General features: G+C 57.1%; 1 long non-coding RNA gene across 1 annotated transcript in view; it reads right to left on the bottom strand.

Annotated features, from left to right (window-relative positions):
- LOC118523140 (uncharacterized) overlaps positions 1 to 15,877 on the bottom strand; it is a 34,739-nt gene extending 18,862 nt beyond the window's left edge. Inside the window, exon 1 of the long non-coding RNA XR_004910963.2 lies at positions 15,749 to 15,877. This is a non-coding gene — a long non-coding RNA (uncharacterized LOC118523140). The remainder of the gene's footprint in view (positions 1 to 15,748) is intronic.
- Positions 15,878 to 18,529: the final 2,652 nt, after the last annotated feature.

Here is an 18,529-nt window from a genome sequence, read left to right on the forward strand (position 1 = left end):
ACCTCCCCAGCCAGCGAAGCCGGGAACTTTACATCCGCCCGACCCTCCCTCCCAACGGGGTGCTCTTTGGTGTCCTAATTTGTCTCCCAGTTCCAGGCCTGGTGGGTATGGCAGGCACTGGGGAAAGAAGGCAGCTGGTCAGTTCTTCCATGAAACTCTGGCCATTTATTGGTGCTTTCACTCTCCCCAGCAGGTGATTTTAACCTCGTATCCAGACATCCATATGCACCCCTTGCCCCAGCATGGAGAAAGAGCTACCATTTGCTCAGCACGCACTGTATGCCAGGCACTTCATTTGTATATTTTACTCAATTCTCACACGATCCCTGGAGGTGTAGTTACTTATGTTACCTCCATTTCACAGATGGGGGGTGGGGAACACAAGTCTAGAGAGGTGATGTGACTTGTCAAGGATACACCGAGTTGCAATGGCAAACGCATGCCCCAAAAAAACCCTGCCTCACAAGTGTGGGCATCCTCCCCCACCCCCCAGCTGCTGCCCTTCTGGAATTTGGATTGCTGGTTTATTAACCCCGTCTAGGATTGTCCCGGGTCTTCCACTCTAGTGCTTCAGCTCAGGAATTGTCCCCCCTAGGGACACAAAAAGGCCACAGGCCAGTCCCCCTGCTTTCCCCATGACCAGTGAAAGAGGAATTCCTGCAGCCTCTCTGGGCACCCCAGCGGCATTTCATCCCTCTTTAGCCTGGGTCCAGAACCTTGGGGGGAATCTGGCAAAGCCTCATGCTGGCCAATAATCCACTCCTGATTTCTAAAATCCCAGTTTACACAGTCAAAGAAGTGGGTGACCTGCATTATTACAAGGATAATTCACGCAGGAGAAAATGAGATGAAGGGGCAAGTTGGGCATGATATTTTTACACACAACCCCAATGGAGACCTGAGGGGATTCAGGAGCTAAAAAGAGGATCATTGCAAGGAAATGCCCCTCTCTCTGGTTTCCTGCAAAGGATTTCATCCCGACTGATAATCAGGCAGAAAGCCGTGTAACTCCCCCAACCTCCAAAGCTGAGAGGCGCTTTTTCTTTAAATGACGTTAATGTGACGTTAATGTTTCTTTCTTTTTTTTTTCAATGAAACCTCCGTAAGAGACATCCTCCATTAAAAAAAAAAAAAATTGCCCATTGGGCCTGATGTGAAATGAATTTTAAGAAAACACAAGTTTGGGCTTTTTCAAAAGAGAGCCAAGGAAACAGGCCCACCCCCAGGCGGCCTGAGGTGACACAGATGGCAGCTGAAGGTTGAGCCCAGGGCGGTACAACCAAGACTTGGGAGATGCCAGGAACAGAGGTAACAGAGGGCACAAGGGTCTGCAGCCACACTCTCCAAAGGGCAGAGGAGGAGAGGTCCCTTTCAAAATAAACCCAAATTGATGGTGTGAGACCAGCCTAGCCAGAAGGATGGCTGTGGTGCCCAAGTCCCTGCCCAACTTGCCGAGCATCTCCACCCTAACAAGACAGCGAAGACTCAGGAAATGCCACCCTGCACGTTCCTGCGACACACAAAGCCCCAGGATTTGGCCAGAGACAGAGGAGAGCAGCTCCACTCACAGCACCCCCTAATTCATGGGGGGGGGTGAAAACTAGGTTGCAAGCTGATGGGGGGGGCGGGTGAGGCTGACCACTGAGGGGTTGGAGTGCCCGTACAGATGGAAGCTGAAAGGAAGTTCTAATTAGCACAAAGCCGGCACCTTCCATTAATAGCTCTCCGTAGACTCCTGGATGCCACTGAAGAGAGGCAAGTTGGAATGTGTGAGGCTCACCTGTCCCCAGCTCATTAACAGACCTTGGGTGAGAACAGGGCTGTCCTGGCAGAAGACCAGCCCAAATCAGCTCCACCACCCCCCCCAAAAAAAATTTAATTACATGTCTGACTTCTGGGCCCATCCGAGGGGAAAGTGTTGCGCCCAAGTCCAATGTGACCCTAAACACAAAATCTCCTGGACACTCGCTCAGCCAGGCCTCTGAGGACAGTGCTCCCTCCAGACTTGAAATAAAGCCTTGGGAAAAAAAAAAAGAGTCCTAGCATACATTTCCATGTGTGGGAAACTCTAGATAGGTCAAACTAATCCACACTAAGAGACCTCAGAAGGGAGGTGAGCAGGGATTGCCTGAGAAGAGGCAGGAGGGAAGCTTTTGGGAAATGCTGTCCGGCTTGAGGGTTGGCTACATGGGTGTAAATGCACTTGTCAGAACCCATACAACTGTACACCTATGGTCTGTTTCCATGTATAAATTATACTTCTAATAATATAGATGCAGGTGTATATTGTGTATGCGGCTTATATCACACACATATACATACAAAGGTCTCGGCCCTTCACTGATTTATCCATAGCCTGTGATCTCCCCGATGTGAAGGTTCACACCCTTTTCAAGGGTCACAGCGGAGAAAGGGGCCAGAGCAGATGGGGAAATGGGGCTGTGCACATCTCACAAACACACGGCCTTAGCTGGCCGGGTAGGGAGGAGGAATGTCTGAATTGAATCAATTAGCTGCAGAAAACTTCAGAAAAGAAGTAAGGCCCTTCATAAAAACAAAGCCCACTCCTTAATCCCCAAAGGCAATCCTCTCCCCCCTTCCCATGGCCATTCCTCAGTAAACAAAGAAATCCCTCCTTCCACATCCACACCTCAATATTCAGTATGAGCTGACGTTAGAGGCCGCACTCCAGCCTCCCAGAGTGCCCTAATGACTGGAAACCTAAGGGCAGACGACTTACAGCGCTTTTCCTCCGTTTCTCCCTCTCCCCTTCCCATGGCAGTCTGTTCTTTCTTCCCTCCTCTCTCTCCCTCTTTCTCTCTTCTTTTCTCCAAATTAGCGAATAAGCACACCAAGGCAAGCAAATCAAGGCAGAGACATCACTAACTCTTACTTTGTTCATTTATTTTGACAAGTGCAGTTTAATTTTAATTATTTATGATAATACTTCATAGTAGACGAGTAAATGTGCTGGGGTATATTTGGTAACATTAATGAAGTCTGCCTAATAGGAACCTTCACTCCAGCACCCCGCCTGGAGAGCTTCCTGCTGGAGAAGTGGGGTGAGGCCGCTGGTCTGTGGTAGGGTTTGCAATTTTTTTGTGGGGGCGGGGGGTGGGGAACTTAATGGGTTTGCGGATTAGCAAAGGGAAAATTAACCTGATTCTAGAGAAGAGGCAAATACGCAAGCCCATAATCATGTGTCGATGTGGATTGTGTGTATTTAAACACCGAGAGAGCACACTTTGTGATAAGGAAGCCCAGGCGTGCACATATGCCACGTGCATATTTACACATGAATCTCAAATGTGCAAATCAGCAGAGGCCCAAAGAAATTAGGCTCTGGGCAATTAAAAATTGAAATAAAAATGGAAAACGTGGTACACAGAGTTCTATATCTCTTCAAAGTACCTTTCTCCCACTTATCATATGCCTCAAGTGGGCAAACATGGTGAAAAATGTGGAGGATAATAAAAAGGTAGGGGGTTTCTTTAGCTGGTGAGCACTTAGAAATGCTCCCTTCAACACACAATGAACCATGAAAAACGGGTCTCAGTCAATGCAACGTCATTTTAAATGGGACTGATTTCTTTTTTTATAGCTCCCCCTCAACCCTACCACCATCCTTAATATAACTGATGGTCATATAAGTGTGTGATTTGCTATGGAGACCTTATATATACAAGAATAGGTAGATTATAGACAGCAACATGCAGTCATTTGGTCCAAACACACAGATATTTGGCATGCCTCAAGATATATGCTCCAAAGTATTTACATGAATATTATCTACAGTAATGATAGGACTTGTCATAATACAAGTAGTGCTAAATTTCTAAATGTAAAGGAAGAGTTGACTCTTGCTTTTAAAATAAATAAATAAAAAGTACCTCGAGGTCCCCTGTTTCTCATCTCTACCTTGTTGCCAATGCCCAGGGTGGTTTAGGAACATTTCGAGAGATAGAAGTGAGCTACCTTGAGACCAACTGCACTGTCCACCTCAGGATAGAGTCCAGGATTCTTCCAGAGTCTAAAAGCCCACGTTTGGTCCAGCTCCCGGGACAAGAATTATTAGCTAGACGATTACTGGATGATTCCAGTGGGGGAAAAGCGAGGCCACTCCACAACTAGGGTGTGCCAAAGGCTCAGTGAAGAGGACACCACACCTGTGTGTGTGTGTGAGAGAGAGAGAGAGAGAGTGAGAGAGAGAGAGAGAGAGTAAGTAGAACCTGCCTGCACCCATGAAGTGCCTTGTAACAACTCCCCACCCTCCAAGCAGAGGAATGTCTTGGCCCTTAGGAAGCGATCATCAGCTGGAGGCACCTGGCTCCCAGCTTTCTCGCCTGGCCCCAAGCTCCTCAAGCCCTTCTCCTTAAAGCCGTGGCCTGGCTCTGGCGTGGGAAAGGCAGTTTGGAGCTTTTCACAAATCCAGTATCCCCTTGAACCAAAACCAATTAGCCTGGCCCAAGGTCCTGTCATTGAGGCCCTGGCCCTCTTTTCAAACCCCTGCGGCTCAACTGCGGTGAGGGGCCGGCCAGTGAATGCCGGGACCACTTAAAGTGGTGCTTAAGCCGGACCCGCCTGGAAGGAAGGAGCCTGCGCTGTAGGAGCTGCAGCGGCCCGTTCTCAGAGCCACTGACCAAGGTTTTGTTCCAGCCACAGCCCCCACCCTGGCTCTATTTTTAAACACCCTCCCCTTTTCTCGATTCCCAGCTGTCTGGAGGAGAGATGAAAAGCTGGCTCCAGGAAGCCATGAGACACCCAAACTTGGCTGACCCCAGACAGAAAGGACATCCCCAAGTTCTGAGTTCTGCCCTTAATAGTCTTGCCCTCGCTGCTTAGGGAGAAGGAGCCCTAACCTTGATAGAGCACCCACTGGGCATTCGATGCTTTCCACGATGAGCCTGCACACCAGCCCATCTCATGGAGGAGAACACTAAGACTCAGAGAGAAGTGACTTGCCCCAAATCATAGCACTCAAGGGCAAGGCAATTTGGGGGAAAGCTCTGAGAGCTCCTGAACACCACTGTCTTAAGAAGGGAGACATAGAAGAGGTTGAGAGATAGACCAAGATGGGCCTTTGGGCCAAGAGGAGAAAGACGGAGGGGAGGACGGCCTCGGGGTAATGGGAAAACTCCTGGAAGGGCACTCCGGGGACAAGCCCGGGGCTCTCCGAAGGCCCTGCCCGCATTCTCCATCCTCCCCCTGCCCGACCCGAACTGAACTGACCCTAGGCAGAATGGGTTGGGCGTGGGGAGGTGCCACGGCCTTCCTCCACCCGTCTCCTCCTCTCCTTCCCACCCGTCCAGGCGTAGTGAAGACTCGCCCTCTGCGATGGGCCGCACTGCCAGGGCGCCCCGGCCGTCGCCATGGTGACGCGCATCCCACCCTAGGCCAGAGCTGATTGGTCACTCCGTCCAGGCTGACGGGGGTGGGGAGTGGGCGAGGGGGCTAAAGTCAAGGCGGGATGGGGGACAGAGACACCCCCGACACACACGCGCGCGCGAGGGATGCCAAGGGGGAAACGAAGGCTATTAAAATGGCGCCGCGGCCTCCAAGGGGTCGCTGCCGTGGGAGCGCAGACCCGGGTTGGAGCAATCCGGGCGGCTCTCCCGACCGCGCCGCGTCGCCAGGGTCCCGGAGGGCGCACCGATCCCGCCGGGGCTGCCCCCTCCCCGCCTCTCCCGGCCCCGGGCGCGCAGGCCGGCACACCCCAGCTGGCTGGGCCCGCCCCGCGGCACGTTCGGGCCGGGCGAGCGCGGCGCGGCGGATTAGCCCCGAGCCCGCGGACCCGAGGGCGCGGGGCGGGCGCGATCCGGGGTGTGAGGGCGGGGCGGGGCGGCGGCCGCGCGTCTAATCCCCGCGCTGCGTGTGGGAGCGGCCGGATCAGGGAATTAGCGCTGTAACTTCGGATTAGTAACGCTCGCTAAATGAGCGCCTAATTCCGACCCTTCATGCTTTTCAGCGTCGCGGCTGGGCCCTGGGAGGCCTCCTGGCCTCGCTCCCTCCGCGCTCTGGTCCCATTTCCCGGGAGGGCAGACCGCGGCCGCGGAGAGCTCCCTGGCCAGCCTTCATCAGGCCTCTGGGTCGCGCCGCAGCCTGACTTTCGGCGGCGCCCGGTGATGCCAGCTGTCCATTCGCCGGGCCTCTACAGTCAGGCGTTCGGGGTTGGGAATTCGTGGACCAGTGAGAAGGAAGCCCCTGATGCCTCACTCACCACGGTGGCTGTCCTGATCTCCACCCCACCAGTGGCTTGCTGTGCGACCTTGGGCGAGCCACGCGGCCTTATTGAGCTCGGTATTTCTAGCTGTCAAATGAAAGGGGTTGGGTGACGAGCATCTTTGAGATCCCAACCAATTCTGGCTTTCAAGCTGAAGCTTCAATTTTCAGGTTCCCCAAGGCCTTTGTGGATTGAGGCAGGGTGGGGAGGAAGTAGTGCAGATTTGCTGCAAGAGCGAAGCCCAAACATGGGGAGCCGAGTGGCCAGAGAAGGCGGGGGGGGGGGAGGGGGGGAAGGCTTCCCTGGGACAGGGGGACAAGGGCTGAGATGGCCCAAGACACAGCCGGCTCCTTTAGGCCCGGCAAGTCAGAAGAGGTTTGATGGGGCAAGGCACCGATTTTGACCCTGTTCCTGGGACTTCAAGTGTCCAGAGGGGATTTGAACATGGCTCTTTAGGGGAAGGCACTCATACCCGGAGGCCGAAATCGGAAGGGTTGGCCTCTCTCTGAAGGCCGGTTCTGGTGGGTGTAGGGCGGGTCCGGGAGACTTAAGATTCCAGCGCACTCTGCCCGCTGAAGCCCCATCGCCGCGATCCTTCCCCTGATCTGGGAGGTTTGCATCAACGGATTTTCGTAGAAAACGGAAAGAAAACCGCATTCTCCCCTGCGCAGACGCCTCCTCCCCCGGACCCAGATTTCAGGACTGCCCAGACGGTTTGGGACCCTGCTGTTTAAAAATAAAAACAGAAAACTCATTTGAACTGCATAGACACAGCTGGGAGGCTGCAAAGCCACTGGGCTACTAGCAGGACTCTTCTTGCAAAATAGCAAAGGGATGGGGACGGTGGGAAAGGAAGATGGAAGCCCTGGGGCCCAGGGCCAGCTGGCCAGCAAGGCAGGCAGGGAGCACAGGGCGAAGGGGTGGGAAGAGCTGCTCTGGTTTCTTCCGAAATGAGGTCAGGATCGGAGCGTAGGCTCCCAGGTGCGCTTGGAAAGGAGGGGCGGCCCTGGGTGTGCAGCCAGTGGCCTGGTGGATCCTGAATCATGCTCACCACCCTTCCCAGCCTCTTGACAGGAAAAAGGGAGACTGGCTTTTAAAAGTGGGGGGTGGGGTGGGACACACAGGGTCCATGAAAACCTTCTACCTGGTGATTTTCTCTGGGGACGGGAACTGGGGACCAAGGAGAGCAACTGACTTTCCTGTCTGTTCTTTTGTTTTCTTATTTCATTCTTATTTTTAATCGCTAACACATCCACATGGTTGAAATTCAAAAGGTGGTACAGTGGACAGTCCCCCTCCACCATCCACCTCAGCCTTGAAGCTCCTCCTCCCGGGACCAATGGATTTCCCTTTCACGTTATTTGAATTTTCCCCTTTTACACATTTAACCTATTTTCAAAACAATTGTGTTATGCAAAGGCCATAAAAAGGCAGGGGGTGAGGCTTGAAGGAATAAGAGTGGAAAAAGATTTTTATTATTACGAGGGGACTTGGGTAGGTTCTGGGTAGGAGCTGGGAACATGGGCCTGATAAATGAGGAAGAGGCTCTGGGGAATGAAGTGGGCCAAGATGGGGAGTAAAGTGACCTGGGCCCAGCTCTGCACTTCTGAGCTCTGTGACTCGGGAGGAGTCATTGCAGGCTTCCACACATTTCCTGGTATATATACGGACAAGGGGATGGAGGTCATGTCTGGGTGGTGGCTCAAGTCCCCTCCAACCTGCCTATCACAGCATTCACACACCCACATACCTAGAGAGTCCTCCAGACCATGAGGGAGGCTGAACCTACGTTGGATCCTTTCTTCCCTGAAGCAAGGTAGGATCCAGGGCTGGCTCCGCAGCCACTCATCCCCAGGAGCCGAGGTGGTTCCCCAAGCTTCCAGGAGCCCTGAGCTTCGGGACAAGCTGAGGTGTCAGCGAAGACAGTAATCTGGAGGTAGGTAAGAACCTCAAGAGGGACCCCAGCACTATTTTGCTATGTGGAACCTAGATCCCCATGCAGTGATCAGGGGCAGCCCCACTCCCCACACCCAGCTAAGAGGGACTGGGAGCCTGAGTGCCCGGGTGTGCTGCCTTGGGTTGCCATGGGAACGGAATGCAGATTTCCCCCAATTGCTTTTTTATTTGCTAGACATCGTAATACATCTTATGGGGGGGGGGGGCGCGCGGGTTGGGAGGGAGTGACGCGGGGAGCCTGCCTGCACCTTAACCACTCAGGGAAGTTGGGGAGGCACAGGCGGGAGTGGCCTGGCCAGGGCTGGTGCAGAGGTGGCGCGGGGTTGGGCACGGTCCCTCCCGCCCAGCCGCCGGCGCTTGGTTTGTATGCAGGGCAGGGTCGGCCCGTCCGGGAGGGAGGCCCCCGCCCCGGCCCCTAGCCATTGAGCGTACTCCTCGCCAGTTCTGCTCCGCTTCACGCTGCACACAGACCCCCCAACTGCACACAAAGGCAGCTGCCAGAGCCCGTGAAAAGTGATCAAATTATCAAGAACTTGACCTCACCGAGGGGCGAAGCTCCGGCAACCCCCAAGCCGTATGCTAATGATGCTCAGGAGCTGACTCGTCGAATAATTCGATAAAGGCCGCTTTGTTAGCGGCGGGGCAGCCCTCTGCCCACTCCTTCAACCCCCCCCACCCCCACCCCCCTACCGGCCGCTGTCTCTCTCCCACCGCATTTGCATCCCAAAATCCCCGTCCGCAGCTCCGGGAGAGGATTGTTCCAGCCTGATTTATGGGGTGAAGGCGAAGGCTGGTGCCTTCCCCGCCAGCGACCCCTCTGCAACCCCAACCCCCTCCCTTCCCCCGGTCTTCTCCACTTTGGGGTTCCAGCTTCGGCGCTGGGGGATGGAGTGGGGGCGGGGAAAGAGGAGGAGTAGGGGAAAAGCTGGCAAGTTCCTCCAGGGTACGGAAAGTGTCCCTGGAGAGAGAGCCGAGGTCAGGTACCTGGTCCGGGCGCGGCCGCTCCGCCGGGCTGGAGTCCGCTGGGCCGGCACTGGGCTCCTCTGGGTTCCTCTGGCTCGTGCGGGCCGGGGCGGCCAGCGGGGCGGGCGCTCGCACACAGAAGTTGTGAGAGTCATTTCTACTTTCGGTTATCTAGCTTTATGACGGCTCTGTGGCACTCATACAGCTAGATAACCAAAGAGAGAAACGGGCCTCCCTTCGCCACCGCCGCTGCCGCGCCGTGGGCCCCACGTGCCGCTGCCCTCTGGGCGCGGGAACCGGAGCGGGCACCGCTCCCGGAGCCCCAGGCGCACGCGGAGAGCCAGAGGGGACCGACAGACACACAGACACACTGACTCCCGCAGCTGAAGCAGGCAGCCCCCGCCCAGTGCCCTCCCTCTCTCCCTCCTTCGCCCTCCTAGCGCGTCCCTCCCCGGCTCCCCGTTCTGCGCGTCCGGGCACCGGCGCCGGCAGCCCGCTCCGACGGCGTCCCGGGGCGCACTGAGGACACCCGCGCGCTGCGCTTCGGCAGCCCCGGGCGCCGCGGCCGCCCCCAGCGCACTGGACCGCCAGCCCTCCTCTCGCACGCTAATCGCCCCGCGGGGAAGTGACGTCAGTCCGGGGATCGGCCAATCACAGGCTCTCATTCAAATCCCAGCCCCCTTCCCGCGCTCCGCACCACCCAGCCTTACAATGGCCTCGGCGTTCACGGCCTTCCTTCCCCGAGGCCGAGAGAGCGCCTACACTGCCGTCAAAAGCGTTAGGGCTGCGCTCCTGGGTGCGCACCGTCTGGCCTTTCCCCCAAACTCCTCTGCCTTCCCCGAGTCCCAGGGAGCCTGGCAGCCACCGCGAACCGTCAGAGTTAGGGAGCTCCGGTGATGAGGTCTGGGGACACACGTGGTGGGGCGTGGTAAAGGTCTCTCCAGGGCGGCCAAGTGCGCACTTAGGAGGCCTAGAGCCGTGGGTAGGTGCCGGTTCACCCTTAACTTTCCTCTTCTTCTCCCCACGCCCAGCACCTTCCAGCACGGAAACTGAGAGTGGAGGGAGGAACTAAGCGCGAGGGTCAGCGTCCCACCCATAGTGTTCCAGAGCTATGTTACACTCGGGCCTGGCCCTGGTGCCCAGTACCAGGCTGCTGGGTCCCTCCTCTCTTGAAGCGTCTAGGAATGTACAACCGATTGTGTCCGGCCGCTTGGAGAGGTCCTAGGCCCGAACTAGGCTGCTGATTAAATTCATGTTCCACCAAAAAATGAAAACACAAAGCCGTGCCTCAGCCCTCCTCCTAGGGCTCTCAGCACACATCTGACCTACTCACAGCAAGTGGGTCAACAGGGAAAAGGGGCTGCCACGCTGGATCTCCCCGAATCACCCCCAACTGAGCCTGACAGCAGACCTGGAGGCCCCATTGCAGCCTTCCAGAGGTGAGTGGCCCATGCGTGCAGCTGCTTCTTGCTCACCCAGGCCATCACCCGCTTCCTCCTTACTGCTGTGGCTACCCTTCAGCCTTGGGTGCTGGGATTCACCTTCCCCTGCCAGTCATCCTCAGGATGCACAAGATTAAATATGAAAAAAAATGTGATTCTTTGCTCTCAGATGCCCCCAGAAAAATATTCAGTCCAAGACATAATGGAGAGATTCGGAAGCAAAACAGGCAGGTGAATTTCCAGCTTTGGGTGGTCCAATACACACGGGTTTTTTCCGCCCAGGGACTCCTAGTGCTGACATCCGTGAGGACCACCATGAGGTTGGGCAGAGGTACTATGAGGGTACATTTTAGGAGGGCCTGGGGCACTGAACCACTCTGAGCCAGGCAAATCCCTGCAGAATGGGTTCCAATGAAGAGAGCAAAAGAGGATGGTCTGGAAAGGATTTCATGATTTTTTCTAAACATCCTTTTCTCTCCTATTTTTCCCTAAAAATGACACATCTCCATTTTGTCAATTTCCTGATTTTGTCAAGTTCCCGCTGCCCTACCACGTATCTCAGGTTTGTTCTATTTTCATCCTGACCCTAAATCCAAGGCAGCCTGCATCCCACTCCCATCCCAGCGAGCTTGTGCCAGACCAGACCTGGCATTTACATATCTCCCTCCAAATCCCATTTTGCATACACATCCCTTTTTCCGGAAGGCAAACAAGAGCCAGACAGAACCGCAACAGTGGAGAAACAGAGAGGCTGGCGGCAGCCCTGGGAAAGGAACCACCCGAATTTGGGCCCGAGACAGTTAATTCCAAAGGATTACCATAATTGGGAGGCGCCCCTTGCTTCCCCTCCTCCTGCAGCTCCAGGAACCCGCTCTGTCTCCCCTTCTTGGTGTGTGTGGGGGCGGCCTCCAGAGCCCTAGTCCTTCTGGGCCACCCGGGGTGGGAAGGGTGGGGCTGCGGAGGCGGGAAGGGGTGGAGAAGCAAGGTTCACCTGCGGGAGAGGGAAGGGAGAGAGGGAGCAAGGGGGTAGAGAGAGCGAGGAAGGAGCCCCTCGGAGTGTGATTTAAGCAGGATGCTGCACAAAATGGCTCCTCAGCGAGGCTCACGGTAACACAGCGGCGCCAGAGGCCCGACTGGCAAGCTGAGGGCGGGTGGGGGCTCTGGGAGAAAGAATTAAAAGCCCGATTTGGATTCAATTCAAATGCGGGAGGCCACCGTCATCAGGGCCACAGGTCTGCTACCCTTTTTGGGAAACTGAGTCCCTTGGTGGGGAGCAGGTGAGGCTGGCCGGGGACTTCTGTGCTCTGCTTGAGTGGGACTGTCGTGGAATCCCTCCACCTCCACCTCCAGCACCTGGCCATCACAGCACCACTCCCATGAAGAAGGCCACGGTGAGATCCGGCCTTGAGGATGTAGGCTGCAGGGAGGATGCTGCTCTGGTGGGTCAGGACTGGCTGCAGTCTCTGTGGCCTGCTGTCTTGCCTCCACAGCTTAGCATAACTTAGGCAGGGGCCAGAAAATGGTCCAGGTTGATGCCGGGTGGAGGCACACCTCATCTGGCGCCACTAGATGAAGATGGCAGGATGCTGGGCAGGCCCATTCCAAACCAGAGTGGAGAGAACCCCATCAGAACTGGCCCCATCACCCTCTCATCTGCACGTTCTATGCACTTTGTCCCACACCAAGCCCCTGGCCTTGGCCTACAGTCTGCAGCACAGGCCCTAAGATCAAGGGAAAGCAGACACTGGGTCTGCCTGAGTGCTGGGTGCTGACTGCAACGCGCCAACGGAGGGTGGCCGGGCCCTGGCCACGGTGCTGAGAGCCGCCTACCAGACCTCTCTCTCCACAGCGCCATTTGCCCCAAACTTCCTCATCATCTGCCCGAACCTGAGCTCCAGGGACACCAGCAGCTACCAGGAAAAAGTAACAGCAACCAGGGAGAGAGATCCCCAGTGGCAGGTGTCTCCTCAAGAGGAGGCTTCCCTCCTAGGCATGTCTATCAAGGGCCAGAGACTCCATTTTTCATATTCAAACCTCCATCAAAGGGCAGAAAGGATCCTGGCCCCCCACCTCCATACCTGTATCTATAGAAATGCCCATTCCTGCTGCAGCCACATGTGTGCCCTGTACCCCTCAGATTCATACAAATGCACCCACACACACACACTTGGCCCAGATACCCATCTAGCAGCCAACCTAAGGCAGGGGCAGATAGCTTGCCCGTGCACACACGCGTGTATATAAGCACTCTTGTACCCACTGGTGACCTCAGCTGCTTGGGGTCCAAGCTGGCTTTGGACCAAGTTCCTATTTCCTGTTAGTGGTTACACAACTCAGTGCAGGGTCCGTGATGACCCACGGAAGTGTGCTCCCCCCCTTTCAGGACACAGTGAATTAAGGGGTTAAATGGAAGGAGAGTGGGCAGTTCTGACTCTAGCCACCAGCCTCGTGCAGGCACCCAGTATCCTGTGACTAGATTTGCCCTGATCCAGAGGCTGGGAGCCTGAGACCGATGGAGCTCCCCAAGCTCCAGTAGAGACCTGACAGTTGTCACATTTGTCTGGAACTAGCCCTCCTTTCCTGAACCCCTAGGGGCCTTAATTAGAAGACAGTATCACCAGTCACAACCTAGGCTAGGTCCAGGGTGTCCTATCCCCACTGTTCCCTCCCTCCCTTGTTCCTCCCTCAGGCCCAAGCTTTGACTAAGCTGGTCTCCCTATTGTGTGGATCCTGAAGTCCAGCACTGAACCAGCTCAGATGAATCCAGCTTCCTGCACCCAGGGTCCCCGGGGACTCCACACCCACTTTCATATTCATATGGTCCGCTGGGCTGTAGTGTCCTCTCTGGCTCCCACATCTGGTCTCCCTTTTCTCAGAAGCTGAGGCTCAGACATGCAGGGTGTGGGCTCTGGGGAGGCCCAGGCTGGGCAGAAACCCAGAAACACCCCTCCCAAAAAGCCCTGGGCACAACAGCACCCCTCCCCTGGGGTCTGCAGCGGATGGTATTGCTAATGGCAGCTCTTGCAGCTGAACCTTGCAGGTCACCCCCCCACCAGTGCCCACCTAGCCTAACCCTCTGGCCTCTGTCCCTTAATTAAAAGCCAGACCCTCAAACTCTATTCTCTCCCTCTCTACAGCTAAAGAATCTGCCTCCTCCAGGACATAGTGGGGTCAAAAAGGGGTTCCCTTTCAGCCCCAGCACTTGAATTTGTCCCCAGTCACAAGGACTCAGACCATGTATTTCTGAATGCATGCACTACTCCCATGATCTGACCCCACAGTCTCTCCCAGCTTCGGCTACTTCCCTGCTTTTGCTGGGGGCCAGCCTGGATTCTCCCCCACCGCCTCCTCCCAGGTAGCCCCTCACCACAGCCTCAACCTTCACTGCTGCCCTCATTCTTCCCAAGCTCACTGGAGCCTGGGCTGGAGGAGGCTGCAGAGACACCCTCAAACAGATCCGAGAGGCCTGTTCTCAGGCACGGGGTGCCGGGGGCGGGGAGGGGAGGCGATGGAGGGAGTAGGGGCTGGGGGTGGGGAGGAGCAGAGCAGAAAGGCTTTCCCAACAACTTCCCATTACAGAGGGGGAAAAAACGTACCATAAATCTTGTCTAGAGTGGGTGCTGTGTGTTGCATTATTTCTTAAAATATATATTTTTTTTGGAAGCCACTTTCTGAGTTATTATTTTTTGTTAGGGAAGGGATAAGAAGAAAGAAGGGCGTCAGGGGCGGAGGTGAGGAAGGGGGCGGTCCGGAGACTCCCGGGAACCTCACTTCGGAAACATTCTTTCCTTTCTGGTAAACCTGTCTGCAGTCCCACAACTTCCATCGGGCCCCGCGCCCCTCCCCTTTCTACACACCCAAAGTCCTCACCTCTGGACGCTTCCCACTGCCCCACGACCCTTGACCTTGGCCTTGACGATTTACTGGGGTTGTTAGGTCAGGCCTCAGAGACTCAGCCCCGCCTCCCACCCGCAGTAAGAGCGCACCCCTCACCTCGCCCGGCAGCGACGGGAAGCCCCGAGCCGCCCGAGCCGCCCAAGGGGGCCGAGCAGGGATGCCCCAGCCCCCTCTCCCAGTCCAGACCAGCTCCCTGACGCTGCCCTAGCGAGGCTACCGCCCTCGCGCCCTAGCCCCCGCTCCCCAGCCTCACTGACACACAGCAGGCAGCGGCACTTACGGACCGGGAAGGGGGCCGGGGGCCCGCGAGGCAGCGGCGGGGGTGGGGCGGCTGCGGGGACAGCGGCTCCGCGGCCCCTGATGAGGCGCGGTCGCGGGCTCAGGCCCGGCTCCGGCCGCTCTCCAGGAGCCCCTGCCTCGGCGGGCGCACGGCCGAGAGCCGCGGGAGGCGGGCACGGCAGCGGTGGTGCGGGGGCTCCTGGCGGCGCGCGGCTTCTCCGGGCTCTGAGCGGCTCCCAGCGCCGCCTTCTCGGGCGGGCACGGCCCGCAGTGACGTCAGCGCGGCTCCCCCCGCCCCCCTCCCCTCACCCCGACCAGTGCGGAATGGAGGGGGCGGAGGCAAGCTGCGAGGGGCGCCCAGCCTCGCGCCCCGGCGCTTCCTTCCTCCCCCCCCGCGCCCCGCGTGCCTCCCAGCTTTGCCCGGGGAGTCGCGGCGCCATTCAAGCCTTCCGTTCCCCCCACCACCACCCACGCGCGCTGCCAGGCTCGTCCAGAGCCACCAACAACCTGGGAGGTGGTGGCGAACAGCGTGTTGGAAGCCTCGCAGGCAGCTCTGAGCTCAGGGATCCAGGCTGCTTCGGGGAGAATGGAGAGCTGAGGAGATGGGGGCGCCTACTCTCTGGGCTGAAAGGGGGCCTATTTTTTGCTCTAAGCAAGTGTTAGTTAGGCTGAGGATATCCACGCCGGATTGACCGGTCCCGGGGACCCCATGTAGGCTCGGAAGGAATATTTTAGCTAGGGGAAAGGTGTCCCTTTCGGAGCCGAGGGTACCCTCCAGGCTTGGTCCTGCTTCTCCGAGACCCAGTGCTGCCTTCCCCCTCCCCCACCCGCCCTAGGCTGTGCACCTGCAAACTCTAAGCGCTGGGCCGACTGCGCCCCGGAGCCGCTGTCCAAATGCTGAACTCGGCCTCCTGAGAGGCTGGCTCCCGACGCCCGGCTCCCCACCGCTCCGTGTTACCCGCAGGGGAGGGCAGGGGCTTGCGGGACTTACAGCGCGAAGCTCCGGGAAACTTTGGTGCTCCAGGATGGTATAGGAAAGCTCCAGGGGAGGAGGCGAGCGGTCAAGGGGATGCGGGAGCCGAGAGGGCAGGCAGAGCAGCGCGCCTTGTCTGTCGCCCTGCCACGCCAAACCACTGTCTTCCCCGCGCGTCCCGGCCGCTCGCCCCGGGTCCCCTCCGCCTACGTGTTTCTCCCGCCGCCACAGCAGGGGAGGTCCCTCCGGCTGAACTTGTCAGCGGGTCTCACCATCCATCACGAGCCAGCCAGACAGGCCAAGTTCACGAGCAACGCTGTTAACCCCTTGCACACCGAGCGCCTCCCACCGGAGGGAGCCGCCTCGCTGGGGCGCGCTCTCCCCGATTCCAGAGGCATCGCTTCCCAAAAGCGGTGGCCCCTACGGCTTTTTTCTTCTTCCCTACTTCCTTCTTTTCTGAGCAACTTGAGGAAAGGGCTAGAAGAGGGAAAGAGGATTTGTCTCCCCCTCAATACACACACCCCACCTCAATGCATTGCCTGACCATTTTTCCTGTCATTTTACTTATACTCTTTCGGTCTCCATAATCTCTCCAGATTCTCCTCTTCTAAATTAGTTCGATGTCAGTGTAACTCACTGCTTTTCTAAATGTCTTCCCCCTCTCCCATTTTGTGACTGTGCTCATTGCGGAAAAATTGGAAAGTTGAGAAAAATGTAAGAGATAATATTTGGCCTTAATTTCTACACCTAGAGGCCTGACTTGAAAAGAAAAAAAAAAAAAGAATATTCTCGTTAGAAAAATCTAGATTGCTGCTTGTATGGGGTGGGGCGGGCAGAGGGGCAGGGGGTACCCAGCTTTTCTAAACTGGATGGGGAAGGAGAAACAAAAACAAATTCTGAGAAAGGGATCAGAAAGGGAAAACTGTCCAGAGAGATAGATAATGACAGAGGGGCCTCATAGAAACCCAGTGTTAGACCCAGAGAGACTGCATTTACAGTCTCTGCTGGGGAACCAGGGCAGGGCCCACACTCCCTTCCCCTTCTCCACCTATTGACCCCTATTCTAGCCTCCAAAGCCCAGAGAAGCTTCTCCCAGGTTTCCTGGACAGTCCAGCTCCTGAGCCTGGCCCAGAATGGAAGTGTGTGGGGGGGGAATGGGGAGGCTGGGGAACCCCAGTCATCTCTGGGAGAACTTTCTCAGCCTCTCCCTGTGGTCAGGCAGACTTGGGTCACTCTCCCCCCTCCCCCCATATCCTATTGAATTCCTGGCGTCTGGTAGCTGGCGGCAACTAGGGCGACCTACCAACTTTTCCCCTGGGCATTTTCTCACCCCCCCCACACCCCCCAGTGCTTTCTTTTCTTTTCCCTTCGCTCTCTTTGAAAGGAGGCACCCAGGCCCAGAACGTGTTCTGCAGTTTAACTACTTCCAAATTCTTTGTTCAGGTCACCCCGGGACTCCATTGTCCGCTATTGAGAGCGGGAGCGGGCGGGCGGGCGCGCCTCTGCCCGGCAGGGCCTGAATCCATTAGGCCGCTGCTCTGGCCCCTGCGGCCCATTGAGGCGCCCGCCAAACCGGGCGCCGGCAGCCCCCTCCCATCCTCCCCACTCCCGCCCTCAGCTGCCTTTTTTGGATGCCGCAGCAGAGACACAGAATGTTGCTGGTCCGAGAGACGGTTATCTGGGTCTCACCCTGGCTGGAGGGACTGGGCCACAAGTGCAGGCCTAGTATGATTTTGGCTGACTCTGTCCCAGCCTGCACACCCTCATTAGGGTCCTGTCCAAATCCTGTTGTTTGCCCCTTGGCACTTGGACCTGCTGAGCCACTTTTGAGGAGGCAGTAGCCCTGACCTCAAGGATGGAGGTTGAGGGGACAGTCACACCTCCTTTCGACTTCTCCAGCCTCCCAGCTGCGCTCCTACAGCCTGGATTTCCCCTTCCTCTTTCCTCAGGGCCCAGACCCCAGCTTCCAGTTGGTGCGAGCCTTCCCTGAGTTCGGGGAGTGAAAGGAGGCAGTCCAGTTTTAGGGGTAAAGCACAGCAGGGAGTTGTCCTCAAGGGCCAGTTTCCCCAGCATGGTGACTCTTCCCCAGCTCACTGTAAAAAGGACAAAAGCATCCCAGGGTGCCAGGCTGGTGCCAAGGCTGTCTGTCTCTAACACCTCCCTCTCCCTCACCCGGTCCTGCCTCAGGGAGACAGCGACAGTGTGAGCGCCCCAAGGAACATAGCCCCATTGCTGCGCACCTGGGGATGGAGCTCCAACACTGTGCCCCGTGGTGCGCCTCTGCGAGTGTCCCCCAGGAGGTGTATGCCCTCTGAGCCCCTGAAAGGCCTAGAAGAGACTGGGCGTTCAGCTTGAACCTACTTAAGATCGAGGTTCAGAGGGGCCAGCCTGCACAGAAGGAGTGCGCAGGAAAGGGTCGGTTGCAGCTAATGCATCTTTTCTTGGCACCTGAAGGTTCCTTCGCGCCGCCCTCATCCTCTCCCTCCTACTCCGGAATTATGAGGTCACTGAGTCCGGGGCGAACATCGATGCCCAGCCCTAGAGGGCACTCAGGCCTGAGGTCAGGCCCGCCCTGTCCAGTTCGAGAATCCGCCATGCCTTTCCCGGAGCTAAGCTCCAGGGGCGAGCTGCGGAGGAGCGCAGGGGCGGGGGGGCGCCCCTCGCCGGAGAAAGGCCGCTGATGGGGGCACGGGGCGCAGGGGAAGAACGCTGGCCAGGGAGGGAGGGTGGCCACTGCTGCCTCGTTCCCGCTCCCGAGCCCCCATGACTCGGACCCCCAGGCCAGGACCGCAGAGAACT

This window comes from Halichoerus grypus, chromosome 8, assembly GCF_964656455.1.
Source record: "Halichoerus grypus chromosome 8, mHalGry1.hap1.1, whole genome shotgun sequence".
Classification (NCBI taxonomy): domain Eukaryota; kingdom Metazoa; phylum Chordata; class Mammalia; order Carnivora; family Phocidae; genus Halichoerus; species Halichoerus grypus.